At 40.3% G+C, this 17,500-nt stretch overlaps 1 protein-coding gene across 10 annotated transcripts in view; it reads left to right on the forward strand.

Moving 5' to 3' along the window:
• The window catches only part of LOC136842758 (protein C-ets-1-like), a 419,972-nt gene that overhangs the window by 91,331 nt on the left and 311,141 nt on the right, over positions 1–17,500 (forward strand). The window contains exons 1-2 of one of the 10 annotated variants that reach the window (XM_067110537.1): positions 14,786–14,923; positions 15,174–15,190. The exons of 6 other annotated variants lie outside the window; for them this stretch is intronic. The gene's annotated coding sequence lies outside the window, so the exon portion shown is untranslated. Of the gene's footprint in view, positions 1–14,654; positions 15,191–17,500 lie in introns of those variants that run through there. 3 more of the 10 variants (XM_067110535.1, XM_067110540.1, XM_067110538.1) reach the window with 3 other exon arrangements.

Below are 17,500 nucleotides of genomic sequence, written 5' to 3' on the forward strand. Positions count from 1 at the left end.
TGTATATATACACATATATAAATTATATGTGTATGTATGTATGTATGCATGCTTGCATGTATATACATACATGCATATACGGGTTTCACATCAGACATGAAGACAGGCACAGCGACTCGCCACAAGTGTTTTCATAAAGAAAATATTTTGGTGCAGATAAGATATCTGCCTGTGGAGAGGAGGAGCGAATATTATTAATAACTTTTTGTGGATGGAAGAGAGGCTGTTGGACTGCTGGTGAAAAACGGTTTGGTGTAATGAATTGTTCATTGGAACATTTAGGAAAAATGTACAGAGGTTATTTAAATTTTGTCTCATATATCTGTAAAGTTATTTGCATTTAAACCTTCATTCATATGCGGTTATTTGTTGGGTCAATGTGTATCTGTATTTACAGCCTTTCTATCTATTTTCAATCATTCATAAGTGGAGGGGGCGGGGAGGGCAATTTTAGGGGAGGTATTATAGGAAAGGCGTCTGTCTTGTCTCTTAACGTTTTATCTCCAGTTAGATAAACCAATTAAGGGGAAAAAATCTGTCTGCCCACCCGTCTCGCTTTTGTTTACTCAATAACTTATGTGGTCATATTTTTTCTAGTGAGTTACACAGAGAGAGAGAGAGAGAGAGAGAGAGAAAGAGAAAGAGAGAGAGAGAGAGAGAGAGAGAGAGAGAGGCAGGACTCAGGCAGCTGGCCCCACGTGGCAAAGTAAGGCGATCCTTCCAACATGAAAACACGGACAGTAGTCGCCGTTTAGCACAAGTCCCTGGCAGTCATTATGGCACCAGGGAATCCTCCTCCTCCTCCTCCTCCGCCTCCTCCCTACAAGGACTCCCCTTGTTCTCGCGCGGCGATTTTACGGGTCCTGCTATACTTCCACGTCGTTATTCTGCCCGCTTTCATCAATGTCATGTTTGCATTACTCGGCAATGAGTCCCCCCCAACCCCGTCTCCCCCTCCCTCCCCAACATATCCCCCCCCTCTCCCAAGCCTCGGTCTATGTCAAAGCGCTCTTGTTGTATTGATATTGTGGATTCTCTTGTTGTTGTTGATGATGATGATGATGATGTTAATGTTAATGGTTATAATCGTGACCTTGCAGTTTCTGATAGTCTCTCTCTCTCTCTCTCTCTCTCTCTCTCTCTCTCTCTCTCTCTCTCTCTCTCTCTCTTTCTGTGTGTGTGTGTGCTTGTTTATGTGCTTTAATGTTCTCTGTTTTCTTATTCACGTCCTTCATGTCTTTTCGTCGTTTTTTGTTCCTCATTCGTCTCTCTCTAAAATGTATTTTTTGTTATTTTTCACCTCTCAATTTCGCCATGTTTTTTATAAAGTTTATGAAACATTGTAATTTAATGGACAAGATATACATAAAAAAACATAAATAAAAACAAATCCTTCGGGCCAGCCATGTGCAAGCTGATCATCAGCTCAGTGGTCTGGTAAAACTTATTATAATAATAATGAAAATAATTTTTTTCTCGTGTTTCGTTTCATCTTTTCATTCATCGGATCTTCATTGTTTTCGCCTCTGTGGTCAGTTGGTCAGTTGTTTTTTTTTTTTGGGGGGGGGATTCTTCCATTGACAATATTCCTCGTTTCTTTCGTCTCTTCATAAAACCTTTATTTCTATCAGTAACCCTTTTATCATCGTTATCTTCCTTTTTTCCCCTCTTTACTTCTGCTCTATGTCTCTCCGCATATTCCCATGTTATTTTTCGTCTCTTATTCCATTTTTTTTTTTATTTCTCGGCCCATTTTCCTTCTTTATTTTTCACTTTTCCCTTTACCGTATTTTCCCTTTACCGTTTTTCCTCCTTTTCAAACACTGGATCCCGATAATTTATGGTCCTTAGGAAATGTAATAGAAATTTGGGACTCTCCTGTTAATTGAGTAACATTTTTGGTGTTATTTTTGTGATATTATTAGTTAGTTACTCGGTTTCATTTTCCTAAGTGCAGTGGATCCGTGTCGGTGAGTGCTTGTTAACAGGAATATTTATAATTGAGATCGATGAAAGCAAATAGTAATATTCCCACCTATAATGGATTCTAATTGGTAATGATCCTGTGTGGGCGGGCATTATGAACAATTATCCAATATTTATAGCCAGTTTAGCCCATTTCATTCTCATACACCTCACGTGGTGCACTGTAGGCATTACTTATGAGTTTACAGCGTCCATTCTTCCCCTAGCTGCAACCTCTTTCATTTCGTTTACTGTACCTCCTTTCATATTCTCTTCTTCCATCAGACTTTCCACCCTCTATTAATTGTCACCTAGTGCAACTGCGAGGTTTTCCTCCGGTTGCACCTTTCAGATATTCTTGCTATCGATTTCCGTTTCAGCGCTGAATGACCTCATAGGTCCCAGCGCTTGGCTTTGGCCTAAATTCTGTATTCTATTCTATTCATTCTCATTTTCGTGTATAACGGATTCTATGTCAGGGTTTGTGCGCATACAAAGCGTCTTTTGAAAGGATAAATGCGTCTTCAAGTTAGCCCAGGTGGTTGACGTAGACGCTGGTAATTCCGCCTTTCAGCTTCTTCTTTGGAGAAATTAGTTTTGACCGGTTCAGAAGGATTGTTTCATTTGTGTCGGAGGACACGCGAGTTTTTTTTTTTTTTATTACGTAGAAGGACGCTTGTTTTTCACGAGAGAGAGAGAGAGAGAGAGAGAGAGAGAGAGAGAGAGGTGGGTGGCGGGGGTGGGGAGGGGGATGTTATTCGTAGTACGTCACGTGACATGCTGAGGACTTAGGCCTAAAAATAAGATGTGCACATGATGCCTGTCCCATCGAATTTAATTCAGGACTGAATTTAGGCCAAAGGCCAAGCACTGGGACCTACGAGGTCATTCAGCGCTGAAACGGAAACTGACAGTAAAAGGTTTGAAAGGTGTAACAGGAGGAAAACCTCGCAGTTGCACTAGGAATCAATTGTCAGGAGAGGGTGGAAAGTAAGATGGAAGAAAGAGAACATGAAAGGAGGTACAGTAAAAGGAAGGAGAGGGGCTGCAGCTAGGGGCCGAAGGCACGCTGCAAAGAACCTTAAGTAATGCCTACAGTGCACCGCATGAGGTGCACTGACGGCACCACTCCTCTGCGGGGAAAATCTGTCCTAATGTCGGAAGTTATTTGTTTGATTAAGAACCCATTGTCATACTTGAAGGAAAATTTTGGTCGAAAAATATATGTGGGGTTAAGATAAACAGACTGGTTAACTTTCTAAAATCAGGGATCGTAAAGGTTAAAATCAGAGATGATTGTTGTTTTTTGTTTTTCTGGAACGACGGTAAAACTTTGAAGTGTGATAATTATTGATATATTATGGTTACCCGACTGTAGTGGGTCGCAATCAGGGTCTTTAAAAACTTCATCCAGAGAGAACTGGCGAAAAACCGTCAGGTTAACCCTATTCGAAAAAAGGGTTATAGTTGGAACAAAGAATAATGGACTGATCAGTGAGGAAACGTTCAACTTTATATTCCACAGTGACAGCAAAGAAATCTTGAGTCCTTTTAAAATTTTTATGTAGGGTGTTCAGATGGCTTCAGAATTCCCTTGAGGAGATGGCACGATTCCTCAGGTTAAATCTGCTTTTGATATATAACATTTTTGGTTTTCTGTAAAAGAAAACTATTGTGCCGGCTTTGTCTGTCCGTCCGCACTTTATTCTGTCCGCACTTTTTTCCGTTCGCACTTTCTTCTGTCCGCACTTGTTTCTGTGCATTTTATTCTGTCCGCACTTTTTTTTCCTGTCCGCCCTCAGATCTTAAAACCTCCTGAGGCTAGAGGGCTGCAAATTGGTATGTTGATCATCCACCCTCCAATCTTAATTATACCTTGTTGTGCCGAGAGTCTTGAAATCTTGGAATTTAGTAGATTACCAGGCAGTGCTGTTCTTGTGGTTAAAAGTAGTTGGCCTTATGCCGGCACAGACTCCAACTCCCTAAGAAGCCCACATAAGAAGTGAAAGACAAAGCTAAAAACACAAACGAATCTCTGTGGTCGTTTTAGGTCCGGCGGAGAACGTTATTATTATTATTATTATTAAAATAGTTTAACCAGACCACTGAGCTGACTATCAGCTCTCATAGGGCTGGCCCGTCGGAGAACAAAGCCAGTGGTCACAAACAAGCGCCACAGAGAGGTCAGTACCCTGGGCAGAGAGAGCACGGTAGAGTTTACGTTAGGTCAGAGGAATTACTGTAAGTTAGATCTCGATTGAAAAATCAGTTGAGTCTATGAACTGAATCTGTTATATATATATATATATATATATATATATATATATATATATATATATATATATATATATATATATATGTATATATATATGTATATATATATATATATATATATATATGTATATATATATATATATATATATATATATATATATATATATATATATATATATATATATATATTATATTTGGTTCTTTCTCCACCTCAGGTATGATATTTGAGTAAGATTTATTATTATTATTATTATTATTATTATTATTATTATTATTATTATTATTATTATTACTGTCTATTTTTTATTATTATTGAGCAGCCAGCGTTAAAAAGCCATACTCTATTTAATAAACCGTCATTCATGATATTTCGAGTAAAACTATAATTTTTATTAGCTATATTTTATTGTTTTTCTATAATTGAGCTGTAAGCTGCAAAAATTCATACTCTGTGTCATGTACTTTTTCATTCAGTGCTGTCAAGTAGAAACGCCCTGTTGTAAGCAGAGGACAGCGACGTATCAAGCTAAATTCTGCCAAAGACAACACGGCTAATGAGGTCTCATAAAAGCAGTTTCAAAAATATTATTTTAATATTTTATGAAGTACGAAAATTCTTCGTTCCTGCGAAGACTGTAACTCGGGAGGACTGACGAAGTCTTTTAAAAGTGAGAGGCTAAGAAGCGGAGGGTCACCACCTACTCCATTAGTTACCCTTTCAGTGTGATTGTCCTTATTTTTTCATTCCCTTCTAAGTGAAGAAGAAAATGAGGGAAAGGGTCCATGGGAAGGAGAAGGGGGGTGGGGGAGGAGTATGGTAATGTGGAGTATGGAGGGGGGAGGGTTCTAGAGGGTGATGGCAGCGCCCTATGGGCAGCTGGTTCAGATTACTCCGTGCTCTCTCTCTCTCTCTCTCTCTCTCTCTCTCTCTCTCTCTCTCTCTCTCTCTCTCTCTCTCTCTCTCTCTCCTCGAGTTTCTCTTCTTTATGTATGGTGGTGCGATATGAGTTTAGGGAGATTTATTTATCATAAACGCCACGTGGACGATGGTGTGGTGGTGGTGGTGTCCTGAGAGAGAGAGAGAGAGAGTTCTCCTTCGACTTTCATGTCGAAAGCGTAAATCTTTTATTCGAGGATTCAGTGACATTCTTGAATTCTGGAGGGAGATTTACCCTTATATTGATAAAATATATGTATATATATAGCTGTAGCACAAACGCTCAGCAGTCATCTTTAAATCAAGGAAATTCACGGAACTCTCTCTCTCTCTCTCTCTCTCTCTCTCTCTCTCTGAAATCGTTCCGTGTTGGACTTTTGAATGCATGAATTCACCGGATATTCTACACTTATTTTAGATGTATAGTAAATGATCTTCTCCCTAACTGAAAGCTAATTGGACAAACGTGTTCGAGAGCGACAATTTTCAGTCATGTTCATGCCGCTCTCTGAGCCTGTAAGTGTCGCTCACTGGAGAGTGGAAATCACAGGAAAGTAACTATAAAAAATGCCGAGATTTTGGAACGACGAATACATACTATCGCGTGTGCGCAAACCTTTTGAGAATTAGGGACGATGATCACGTTAATATGTTCAGTGCAGACTTGCCCATTGTTGGTAGATGAACCGACCTCACGCCAGCACAGGCTCTTGCTCTTCTGAGCTCGGTCCTGTATCTGTAGACCTTGCTTCTGAGCAGTCTGTAAGTACAGGAATACAGACTGTCTGTGGGTTTCCTCCTCGGACTCCCTGTACTAACTTCCCTCCCCTCCCCGTTAACCTTTTTAGCAAAGGAGGGCCCCTATTCCCCCTCCCCTTTCAGAATCTCCCTCTACTAACCCCTTCCCACACAGTAACCCTTTAAGCTATGGCCTGCACCCAATCCCCCCCTTTCAGACCCCCTCTAGTAATCCGCCCTATCAGACCCCATCCAGTAACTCCCCCCTGTAACCCTCTAAGCCAAGAAGGCCCCTACACAAATCCTCTTCAGACCCCCACTTTATTTCCCCCGCCGTAACCCTCTAAGCCAAGAAGGCCCCTATCAGGAACCCCCACCGAACCCCTCCCCTTTAGACCCCCACTAGTAGCCCCCCTGTACCCCTCTAAGCCAAGAAGGCCCCTGAAATCTCCCTTGAGACCCCCTCTCCAAACCTTCCCCACCCCTGTAACCCTCCCTCTACGCCAAGAAGGCCCCTACCGAACACGCCCCCTCCCCATTTCAGACCCCCTACCTTCGTAACCCTCTTATCCCTAGCGAACCCCTCTTTCAAACCCTCCACTACTATCCCCCCCGTTACCCTCTAAGCCAAGAAAGCCTAACCACCACCTCCTCCTCCTCCTCCTCCTCCTCCTCCTCCTCCTCCTCCTCCTCCTCCTCCTCCTCCTCCTCCTCACAGATGAACTCGCTCACAAGCTGCTGCTGTTTACGGTCGTTCCTCCGCCTTGTTTAGACTACCCCACTCCACCGTGTTACAGGAGCTGGGTATTTTTAGGCAGCAGCTAATAGTACCCGAGGTTTGATGTTTACGACGGCCAGATAACAGTTAATGAAAATTTAATGTTTGTGACTTAAGCTCTTCGGGAATAATAATGCGCGCTCATTTTGGGGCCGGAGTTATTATCTCGATAGGTCTTCTGGGTGGAACTCTCTCTCCTCCCCTCTCCCGGGGAGAGAAAGAGGTTAAATGTAACTTAGAAAGAATAATAATAATAATAATAATATTTTTTAAATATATGGGTAGTGTAAAATTCATGTGATAATAACTATAACCAAAAGAATAATAACAGGAATTTTAATGAAGATACATTTTAGAAATTGCTAAGGCATTCCGAAAATTCCTCATTCGGAACGGTATTATCCTATGCGTCTTACCAACACATACACACACACACACACACACACACAAACACACACACACACACTGAGGCGAGTATGAGGACTTTAACCAAGTTTCGACAATTTTTTCCCTATTGTTTGACCAAAAATGTATTAATGGTTTAGCGACAGGAAAGATTAAGAACCTCGTAACCCAGGTGAATATTTCAGAATAGGTGAAAATGAAAATGTGTTCTGCTGGGACAAATCCCATTTTATGAGGGACGTCTGCAGTGAACTGCGGCGCTTTGGAACTTTCGTTTCCCCGTTTATGATTACTTTGCGTTTCAAGTTTAGACGCCATGTCTTCAGAATTGTTCAGTTAATTGATGTTCAAAGTCAGGAGAAGAGCAATAATTATAATTTCACGCAGCATGGATTATGATTATTATTGTTATATTGAAATACTCTGAAGCTCTTCGTAAAGTCATAAAGTGAGCATGTTAAATTTATTTATTTTTTGTTGTTGATAAATTAACCTAAAATCCCTGGGAAACAGAAGCAGTGATATACCAGCATCTGGAACCAAAGGCGTATATATTTTTTTCTTTACTATTGGTGTCTGTTATTATTTGGATCAGGCTTGAAAAACGAAGATACTTCAACATAGGCATGGATATGTTGAAGGGGACATTCTATTATTAACTTGACTTTTGTTGTTGCATCTTCTGTGACCTTGTTTGTCCGTAATCGTAATTAAAGTCCTCGATTGCCGTAATTTTCTTCATTTTATTAATCCCAGCGAGCCCAGTTTATTTCACGTATTTCTGGCTATGCTTTTATGGAGTTCGTATGTGAGTCAGCTTTATATAAACTAAGAGATATTGTGCGAATAAATATACCAGTTCTGCTCGCCTAAATATATACATACTACAAATATAGAAATATAACGCTACAGGAGAGCCAGTTTTTAGATGGAGAATATCGTCACTGGGGTAATGATTATTCACAGAGATCTGTGTTTATTTCTCGCCCACGGGACTTCTTTGACCGAATTCAGGAATTTCACCGTATTACCACAAACAAAGAAAAAATACAGTGATGTAAACCAAATTGAATTAACACACTACAAAAATAACAGCAGGCTCTCGAAGTTATCGAATGCATAAATTATGTTTGTCTCCCTCATACAATCAAGAGGACTAGTTTGAATTACTTCATGAATTCTATTGTATTGCAACGAACAAATACATAAATACAGTGATATAAACTAAGGCGAATTAATACATACTACGGAAAAGACAGCAGCGACTTATAGCTAGTGAACACACAAATTATGGTCGTCTCCTCTACATACAATCGAGAGTCCTTGTTTGAATGACTTCAGGAATTCAACTGTATTACCACAAACAAATACAGTTTCTTCGGCACATTCGAGTTTTCTGTACAGCGTATAATGCTGTATGAAACTGTCAGCCATGGCCCATGAAACTCTTAGCCGCGGCACATGAAACTCAGCCACGTTCCGGTGGTGGCCTCAGCCGCGGTCTGGTGGTGGCCTCAGCCACGGCCCATGAAACTCAGCCACGGTCCGGTGGTGGCTTTTGATGGTACCTGTAGCGGTGCCAGAAGTACGATCATGGCTAATTTTAATCTCAAATAAAGTAAAAACTACTGAGGCTAGAGGGCTGCAATTTGGTATGTTTGATGATTGGAGGGTGGATGATCAGCATAAATATTTGCAGCCCTCTAGCCTTGGTAGTTTTTAAGATCTGAGAGCAGAGAGAAAAAGTGTGGACGGACAGACAAAAATCCATCTCAGTAGTTTTATTTTACAGAAGACTTAAAATTACAGTGATAGAAACCACACCCTTCCAAAAAATAGCGTCACCTGTTATGCAAAAATAAAACTACAAGCATAAATAGAGCTCTACAGACCAATCAGTCAGTCAAGCACAGCGGCTATCGGCCTTGTCCCAGACCTCAGAAAGACCCCAGACCAGGGTCGAGGGCGCCCAGACCCCAGACCTACAGTATATAACCAGACCGGCCGACCTTCCTGGGGAGGAGTAGAGAAGAGAGCGAGCTGTCATGAATCACCGGTCAAGTGACCGGGACAAGACCGCCGAAGCAAGGACCCAGGTTCGCCAGCTGCTGTTTTTATCCTGCCGGGTGACCACCCGAAAGCCGACATCTGCATAGCCGCTTCTTCTCCAACTCCGTTGCGGGATCAACATGCCTTGAATGCGTGTACACCTCTCTTAAAGGCAATGTCTGGACGAAGGAAAGATCTTCTTTAGCTAAATAGGCGAATTTGCTTGATGCAGGATCAGGAGAGAGAGAGAGAGAGAGAGAGAGAGAGAGAGAGAGAGAGAGAGAGAGATTATTGAATTGTGATGTAAACACACATGGAAACACAAATATAAGTAAATGAATAACTAAATAAACTTGTGTGTGTATATGTATATATATATATATATATATATATATATATATATATATATATATATATATATATATATATATATATAATGTGTGTGTGTGTATCTGTTTCTACTTTCAATGATTTAAATATTTTTTTATTAATATAAACCAAAAATTTCAATCAGTCCCTATATGTCGGCATATGTACATCTGCCCTCGTCTCAAGACGTGGACCGATGTGTATTACCCGAAAATTAGGGGCTTATTAAAATTTCATGGTTACTCTTATGGGCCTTTTGAGAGAGAGAGAGAGAGAGAGAGAGAGAGAGAGAGAGAGAGAGAGAGAGAGAGAGAGAGAAATTCTTAAGTTCTGCCTACCGAGGTCATACTGTAGTTCGACTCAGTGACAGTCTTGATCCATTCTAAGTTGGCATAACATCAATATTAGGAGATTCTGTGTGATTTAACAGTATGATTCAAGATGTTAGTATGATTAAACGAAGATATCCTTTTGGTAACAGTTTCATTGCCGCGAACAGAAGTTATTATTATTATTATTATTATTATTATTATTATTATTATTATACAAGAATATAGTAGACTGGTGTGTCATTGCTGGTCTTCAAATATCTTAACGTAATCTAATTGCTTTGGAGTTGGTGTCTTGTGTCGAGTCGAAATTCTCTCTCGCCTTGCGCGATGGCTTGGTTGCGTGCTTTTGCTCCGCTCAGCGGTAAGTCATTTCTAGCAAAGTATCCAAATGCCACCTTTATTTCACAAACAAGTGGAGGAAACAGAATATCGACGGTTCCCGGGAGCATTTTCCCGAGATGTAATCCAAACCGGGACCTTTCCCTGAAAAAAGCGGGACGCCATATCTGAAAAACTAACCATAGAGTTTTCTTGAAAATAATCTCGTTGTTTCCCACACCCAAATTACTCTTAAACGGATGAGCCTAACCTAACCTAGGGGCATGGCAAAAAAAAACCGGTGCTGGTGCAGTACTAGCATACATCCCAGGAATTTGCTTCCCGGAAGCGTGTCCGTGCTTACAAAACTTTGCAGTTCATACAACGATCATGCAACGAATACTTTTTCAAGTTTTCGACTTAATAATGTTGTTGGTTACGGTATGTAGTGAGATCATTTGACAGTGCAATTTGGAAATGAAACAAGTAAAAATTGCGCCGGTGTTTCTTCGGCGCAATCGAGTTTTTCTTTGCAGCCGCTACAGTGTATAATCAAGGCCACCGAAAATAGATCTATCTTTTGGTGGTCTCGGTGTAATGTTGTATGAGCCGCGACCATGAAACTTTAACCACGGGCCGGTGATGGCCTCTTATATCGTTGCCAGAAGCGCGATTATGGGTAACTTTAACTTTAAATAAAATAAAAACTACTGAGGCTAGAGGGCTGCAATTTGATATGTTTGATGATTAGAGGGTGGGTGATCAACATACCAATTTGCAGCTTTCTAGCCTCAGTAGTTTTTAAGATCTGAGGGCGGACAGAATAAAGTGCGGACGGACAGACAAAGCCGGCACAATAGTTTTCTTTTACAGAAGACTAAAATTTGTTCATAATTACCTACTCAGATCCTTGATATCGTTCAGTGCTTGAACCAATATACGATTGCGATGGATTCGGAATTTAAGCCGACTTATACATACACATATTTGTCGATGGCGGATCTGTCATAATGAGAAAATTTAATTTCACTGACTATTCAGTGTGGATGGCTTTGTATGTTTTCAAGGTATGCATCATTGTATGCAACTTCTGTATAAATAAACATGGACACCTAATGTAGAATGAGTAGACGGAATTCACAAACAACAATTCATAGAAATGAATTTTCTCTGTAAAGAATTCTTACACATATGAGAATCAGAACAAAGTAAGAATAGTAAATGTAAAACGTATGTTAAAAATCCTTCATATTAAAGGCCTTATGAAGTGTTGATTTTCCCACCTTGAATTGAAAATACTATTTAAAAGCCTAAAATTATTTGAAAATATATATACCAAGGAACGGGAATTGGGGTTTTAAAAACAACATACCGTTCCTCAGTTAATTTCTTTTATTTTTACTAACATTCCATATATAGTACTTCTGTCAGTGTGCCTTACGGAAACGTCACTTAGCCAGCTAATGATACATTGCTACCGGTTTGGGTTAAGAGGTTTGTCACTGAGGTTGATGTGGGGAATTTTACTGTGCCCCCCGCCCCCCTGCCGCCCGCGCCATCATCCAGGGCGTGCAGCAGTAATATCTTTGAAGTTAATACTTCAAATGTCACAATATCATTGATGGGAATCCAATATTTTATGGTGGATCAAGAGGTCAAGGTCATACTTGGAGGTCAGAGGTCAAATAGGAGTTTAATCTCTAATATGAATTTGGATCTGTACAGGTCATACCTCGTATCTGACATCAGAGGTCAGATGCGTGTTTAAATTTATTCTCTCTCTCTCTCTCTCTCTCTCTCTCTCTCTCTCTCTCTCTCTCTCTCTCTCTCTCTCTCTCTCTCTCTCCTTTGAAGAAAGTTACGTACTTCACGCTAAACACTGTATTCTTAAAATGTATAAATCTGTTTTCTGTATATTTGGCTAATCGTAAACCAAAAGTGTGGCTCTGTATGGCAAATGGTCTTGTAAAATAGCGCTTTTGGGATTATTACAGAAACTAATTTACCTAAAGTAACCGTATTATCTCTTTGCATTTCCACGCTCCGGTTTACAGAAAAATGCCCTTCCTGGTTACAAGATGCTCTCGATACCAACATTTAGTTTGGAGGGGTGGGTAGAGCTTTCGGCTAGCACGCTGTTGGCCCAGCGTTCGACTCTCCGAGCGGCCAATGAAGAATTAGAGGAATTTATTTCCGGTGATAGAAATTCATTTCTCGTCATAATGTGGTTCGGATTCCACAATAAGCTGTAGGTCCCGTTGCTAGGTAAGCAGTTGGTTCTTAGCCACGTGAAATAAATCTAATCCTTCGGGCCAGCCCTAGGAGAGCTGTTAACCAGCTCAGTGGTCTGGTTAAACTAAGATATACTTCAACTATTTTCTTAAAGGTAGCAAAATGCTGGTAGATGTCGGGAAACGTGCAATTGCGCCAATAATCTTGCTTGGTGCAAATAACAGTATTTCAAGGAAAGAGAAAAACAAGTATATGTTCCACCTGTCAAGGTTTTGCCCTCGTTCTACGCCAAGAACCCTACAGCAAGCATATGTACCCAGGCAATGTCTCAGTCAACTGCTTCACGCAGTAATGCTGTTAGAAACGGGAATGTAAATGACAACCGTGCAAATGTCAATTCCGGGGTCAAACTTGTATGTAAAGACGAATGAAATTTACTTTTGTTATCTTTAGATGCGTAAATATTTACTTTTTAATATTTGCTGGTTGTGGTGGTTGGTTTAGGCCAAGCTGGCTTATGCCAGCACTGGTCCATGCCCTGTTGCAGCCCGTGAAGATTGCAAGTAGGTGAAACCTAGTAGGAAGGATACTGTACCTCCGTTCATATTCTCTTTCTTCCATCCAACTTTCCACCCTCCCCAAACAATTGCTTTCAAGTTACACCTTTCAAACCTTTCCATTCTCAGTTTCCGTTTCAGCGCTGATTGACTTTATAGGTCCCAGCATTTGGCCTTTGACCGAAATTCTATATTCCTTCCTCCTTCCGGATAGACTCTGTACAGCCAACAGAAATGAATTTTTGCTGAGCAAGCAACCGCAGGTGACTCCTAGAATTGAAGCGAGGAAGATGATCAATCGCCTGTCGGTTAGAAGGCCGTCCCCTCCTTGTGTAGAAACGCCTTTATGAAGTCACCTTCTCCATATCTTGTTGACCTTTTAGCTCATGAATTATCTTTGGGGAAATGTATTTCATTGTCGTTCTGTCCTCTGCATTTCCCACGAATGAAAGAAAAAATTTGAACTCCTTTTATTGTGTGTTCCAGTATGTCTGAAATTTCATTTTTTAAAAAAACACGTGTCTCCATCACTATTGGGGAACAAGTCTCCTAAACTCTAGGAAAACACACACACGCACACACACACATACACACACACACTATATATATATATATATATATATATATATATATATATATATATATATATATATATATATAATGTGTATGTATGTATGATATTACGGAATATGACGAACAGTCAAAGGATTGTGAAAAGGCCCATTACCATAGCAATGCCAGTAAACATCCAAGAAGCAGGTGAAGGTATTTTCAGCGTTTGTAAGGAAACTGGGAGAAGAAGCCTTCTTATCCCAACAACCACAACCCCCCCCCTACGGGGCCTTCCATCCCGACGCAAACAGGCCGTAGGAGATTTGTTGTATTTAAATCCCCCGTCCGTCCCTTTATGTCCCCCAAAACGAGAGCCCAAGTCCTCTTGAGAGTTTTCTTTGTGTTTCTCTCGAGAGAAAAAGGGTCGCACTCTTGTGGCCGAGAGCGAGAGACTCTTTGGCGGATTTGTTGTGCTCTCTCTCTCGAGAGAGGTTTATTTCCGAAGGAGAGAAAGGGAGTCTGAAACTGAGTCTAGCTTGAGTCTATGCAGTGTTATATTATATTCGTATTGATACCAGCATGGTCTAATTCCTTCAGTGAGATCTAATGTTTTTTGATCTCGTTATTTTCCTCCACCCCCATTCTCCTCCCCCCTACCAATATCCCTCCCACCCCGTCCTCAATGAAAAGTGAGTTCAGATTCCTCCCATCCCACCCCTACCACCGGTGCCTCCCACCCCCTCTTAGCCAGATGGACCGTCTCCGCTTTCCTTTGTTATAATAGCCCTGTTTTTAAATTGGTGCACTCTTAGCACCCGAGAACTCGGAAGTGATCCCAAGAAAACCTTTTGAGTCTCGACAAACTCCCTCTGAATGGGTCAACAGAAACTTGCGATTTTTATGGTTTACTTAAAGGAATTACTTGTGGCACCTCATTGATAATTTCGGTTATAACGCTTTTTGCCCCCGTGCGGTTGGTTGGTTCGTCTGGCTCTCAGCTGTTTCCCTTCAAGGCCGCCAATGGGGGGGACCCCGACGAAGAACAGGTGGGGGGACTGGGTAGGCCGGGGGTAAGAGGGGAAGCACCAGACCGCTGGTGACATTAATCCACTATAACTGCACAACTCTCGGTAAACGATATCGCATCCAGACTCCGTAGAGCGTAGATACGCGGCACTGGTTTCCGTGAAAAAGTATTATTTACCGAAAAAACACCGGGAGAGAAGCCTCGGCGGAGGCTGTCGCGAAATGCGCGGGAGAAAATAGGAGTTGGCATCTCGGAGGTCGGACGAAGTCTTCGAGAGCAAGAGACCAAATACTGAGTCTGGGAGACTCAGACTCTCGTCAAGTGTCTGTGAAGCCTGTTGGTGGTCGTGGGTGAGACCCAGCTTGTACTAATCCCCCAGTGGGCTCAAATGTGCGTGTTAGTGTTAGCGTATTTGTAATGGTAACAGTTTCTTGGAACTTTTGAATTTGTTTTTATACCAGTGGTGATGATATTCTCACGTAGTGGATAACAAATTACTAAGATGCAAATGTTTTTATTTCGTGCATAGCCGTTTCTCATTAAATTAGACGTGGAATTATTACAACTGTGTAGAAACGAGACTCTGTTGTGTTGCTGACAATTATCTAATTACGTTTGTGTTTTGTTTATTTCTTCGCAGGGAAGGAAGAGATCCATGTAAGTAAAGAAAAACTTTAGATTATTTATCTGTGCTCTAGACTTAAATGTTTGGGAAGGTAACTAGGTCTATGAGAATTCAGAAGATTTACATTTTTATTGTAAACCAGCTGCATTGCCAAAGAACTTGAGACCCCCATCCCATTTGATAACGATAAGGACAAGGATTACATTATATATTTCTTAGTACTTACTAGAATTATTGGAAGTTATATTCAGTCATTTAATATCCCGACCAAGTTGTAAACTGATGCTCTTTCCATCTTTCGAAAAGTTTTGCCGACTATCGTTTTCTCTGGCGTATCCATTTTCTTTGTGATGGCCAACGGTCATCAGTCATTGTCGCCTTTCCATACAGATTATTATTCATTGTTCTTGCTGATGAGTGAGCTTAGGCAACATGAAGAAGCCACAGAGAATTGACGCCATACTGAAACTGTACTCGGGGTTGGGGGGGGGGAGGGAGGTAGAGTTTTAAATCTGGATTAGGTTAGGGTATGATAGTAGCTTGAGTATAGAGCGAATCCTGTGAAATTTAGAGCGAATCCTGTGAAATTCACGCTTTTGATTGCTTGGTAATCTGTCATTACGATTTCATTGACGTAGGCCTACAGACCAAGAAATGACTGAAGAGTTTTTTTTTTTTTTTTTTTTTTTTTTAATCTTGGGTCTTTTTCCTGCGTGAAAGTTGTCGAATCTCCAGGAAATCCCACTTCCAGATTTTGTAGTTTTAAACCAACGCCAGTATACATAAAAAAAACATTGAAACGGTGCCCATATGTATTTTTTTCGACGAATGCACGCTTTAAAGATAAAATACATTCGTTAAAAAATTAACCTATTTTATATATACTGTATATTTGGTTTACTAGGTTTCGTAATGAATGTTTTTCTTTTTAAGGATTTTGGAATTGTCTTCTCTTCTTTTCGTACCATCATAGATTTGCTTCCGTCAGCATTATGGCTTGTGAATGTAAAAAGTCTTGTTGTTGTTGATGTGCTGGTAACACTTTTTCTCAAACAGACATTTGCAGTCTCTCTCTCTCTCTCTCTCTCTCTCTCTCTCTCTCTCTCTCTCTCTCTCTCTCCGGAACACCTCCTGAGGGGCTGTATTCCTCCAGGCACAATTATCTCATCTTATATCCTTGTGTATGTTACTGCCACCTCTTTATCATTCTGTTCTTAGTCCCGGCTTAGTGCGTTTCTGACGAGCCGGAATTCACAGTATAAAACTTTGAACAAATTTTACCTGAGTTTTTTTATTTTTAGAAACTTGTGGTGCTTTTAGTTTTTTCTTCAGAAATGATTAGCAAGCTTTCGCACTATTTAGTCTTTTATTTTCATAGCTCATTGTCATAAATCCAGTGATTTTCTCACTCCTTTAGAGAAAAGGATGTTTGCCCACAAACGATCGGCTTACCCTTTGGGGTTTAGGTTCATGTTGTAGTAGGCCTATCATGCGTATTACTTTCTTTTTCACAACTTTACAACAGGAGGCGAAGTTAGAAATCAAGTTGGGTGTCTATGTCACAACCACAAGTGTTGTGTAATAAGGATTGTTTTTAGAAGGAATTCGAGGCGTTCCTTACATTTCGTAAAGGTAGTTTTAATAGCCACAATGACCTCTTTATCACTTCCCTCAAACTTATTTGATAGGCCTACTTAACTCCCCTCCTCCTCCTCCTCCTCCTCCTCCTCCTCCTCCTCCTCCTCCTCCTCCTCTTCTTCTTCTTCTTCTTCTTCTTAGATGCTTGCTAATTGGTGTTCAGACTTAGGCCTAAAGCAGATTATGAGCTGATCATTATAGCTTTTCCCCGTCATCGAAGCCTGCGAAGCCTTATTCTTTCTTCTTGGACGGTTATATGAATATGTAATGAGGTCTTCCCAGACTTTGTTGTAGGATAAGTCGGCTCTTAATAGGTGGGAAAATGCATAGATTATGTACGCTTGGATTGGTGCATTACTCAACACATACACTATATATATATATATATATATATATATATATATATATATACATACCCTTTATATATATATATATATATATATATATATATATATATATATATATATATATATATATATATATATAGAATTTTATTATTTGGTTCTTAGTTGTAGAAAAACAGAGAAATTTATTCATATGTATGGTCCATTGCTGGAAGTTATTATTCATTGAATATATCTCAAAATACTCGTATACTCTGTTATTATTATTATTATTATTATTATTATTATTATTATTATTAAGAATGAACCCGAGAGGCTTTTCAAAAAGCGGTACACAAGAAGTGCAAACGAGTTCTCTGA

This window comes from Macrobrachium rosenbergii, chromosome 10, assembly GCF_040412425.1.
Source record: "Macrobrachium rosenbergii isolate ZJJX-2024 chromosome 10, ASM4041242v1, whole genome shotgun sequence".
NCBI classification, from domain to species: Eukaryota; Metazoa; Arthropoda; class Malacostraca; order Decapoda; family Palaemonidae; genus Macrobrachium; species Macrobrachium rosenbergii.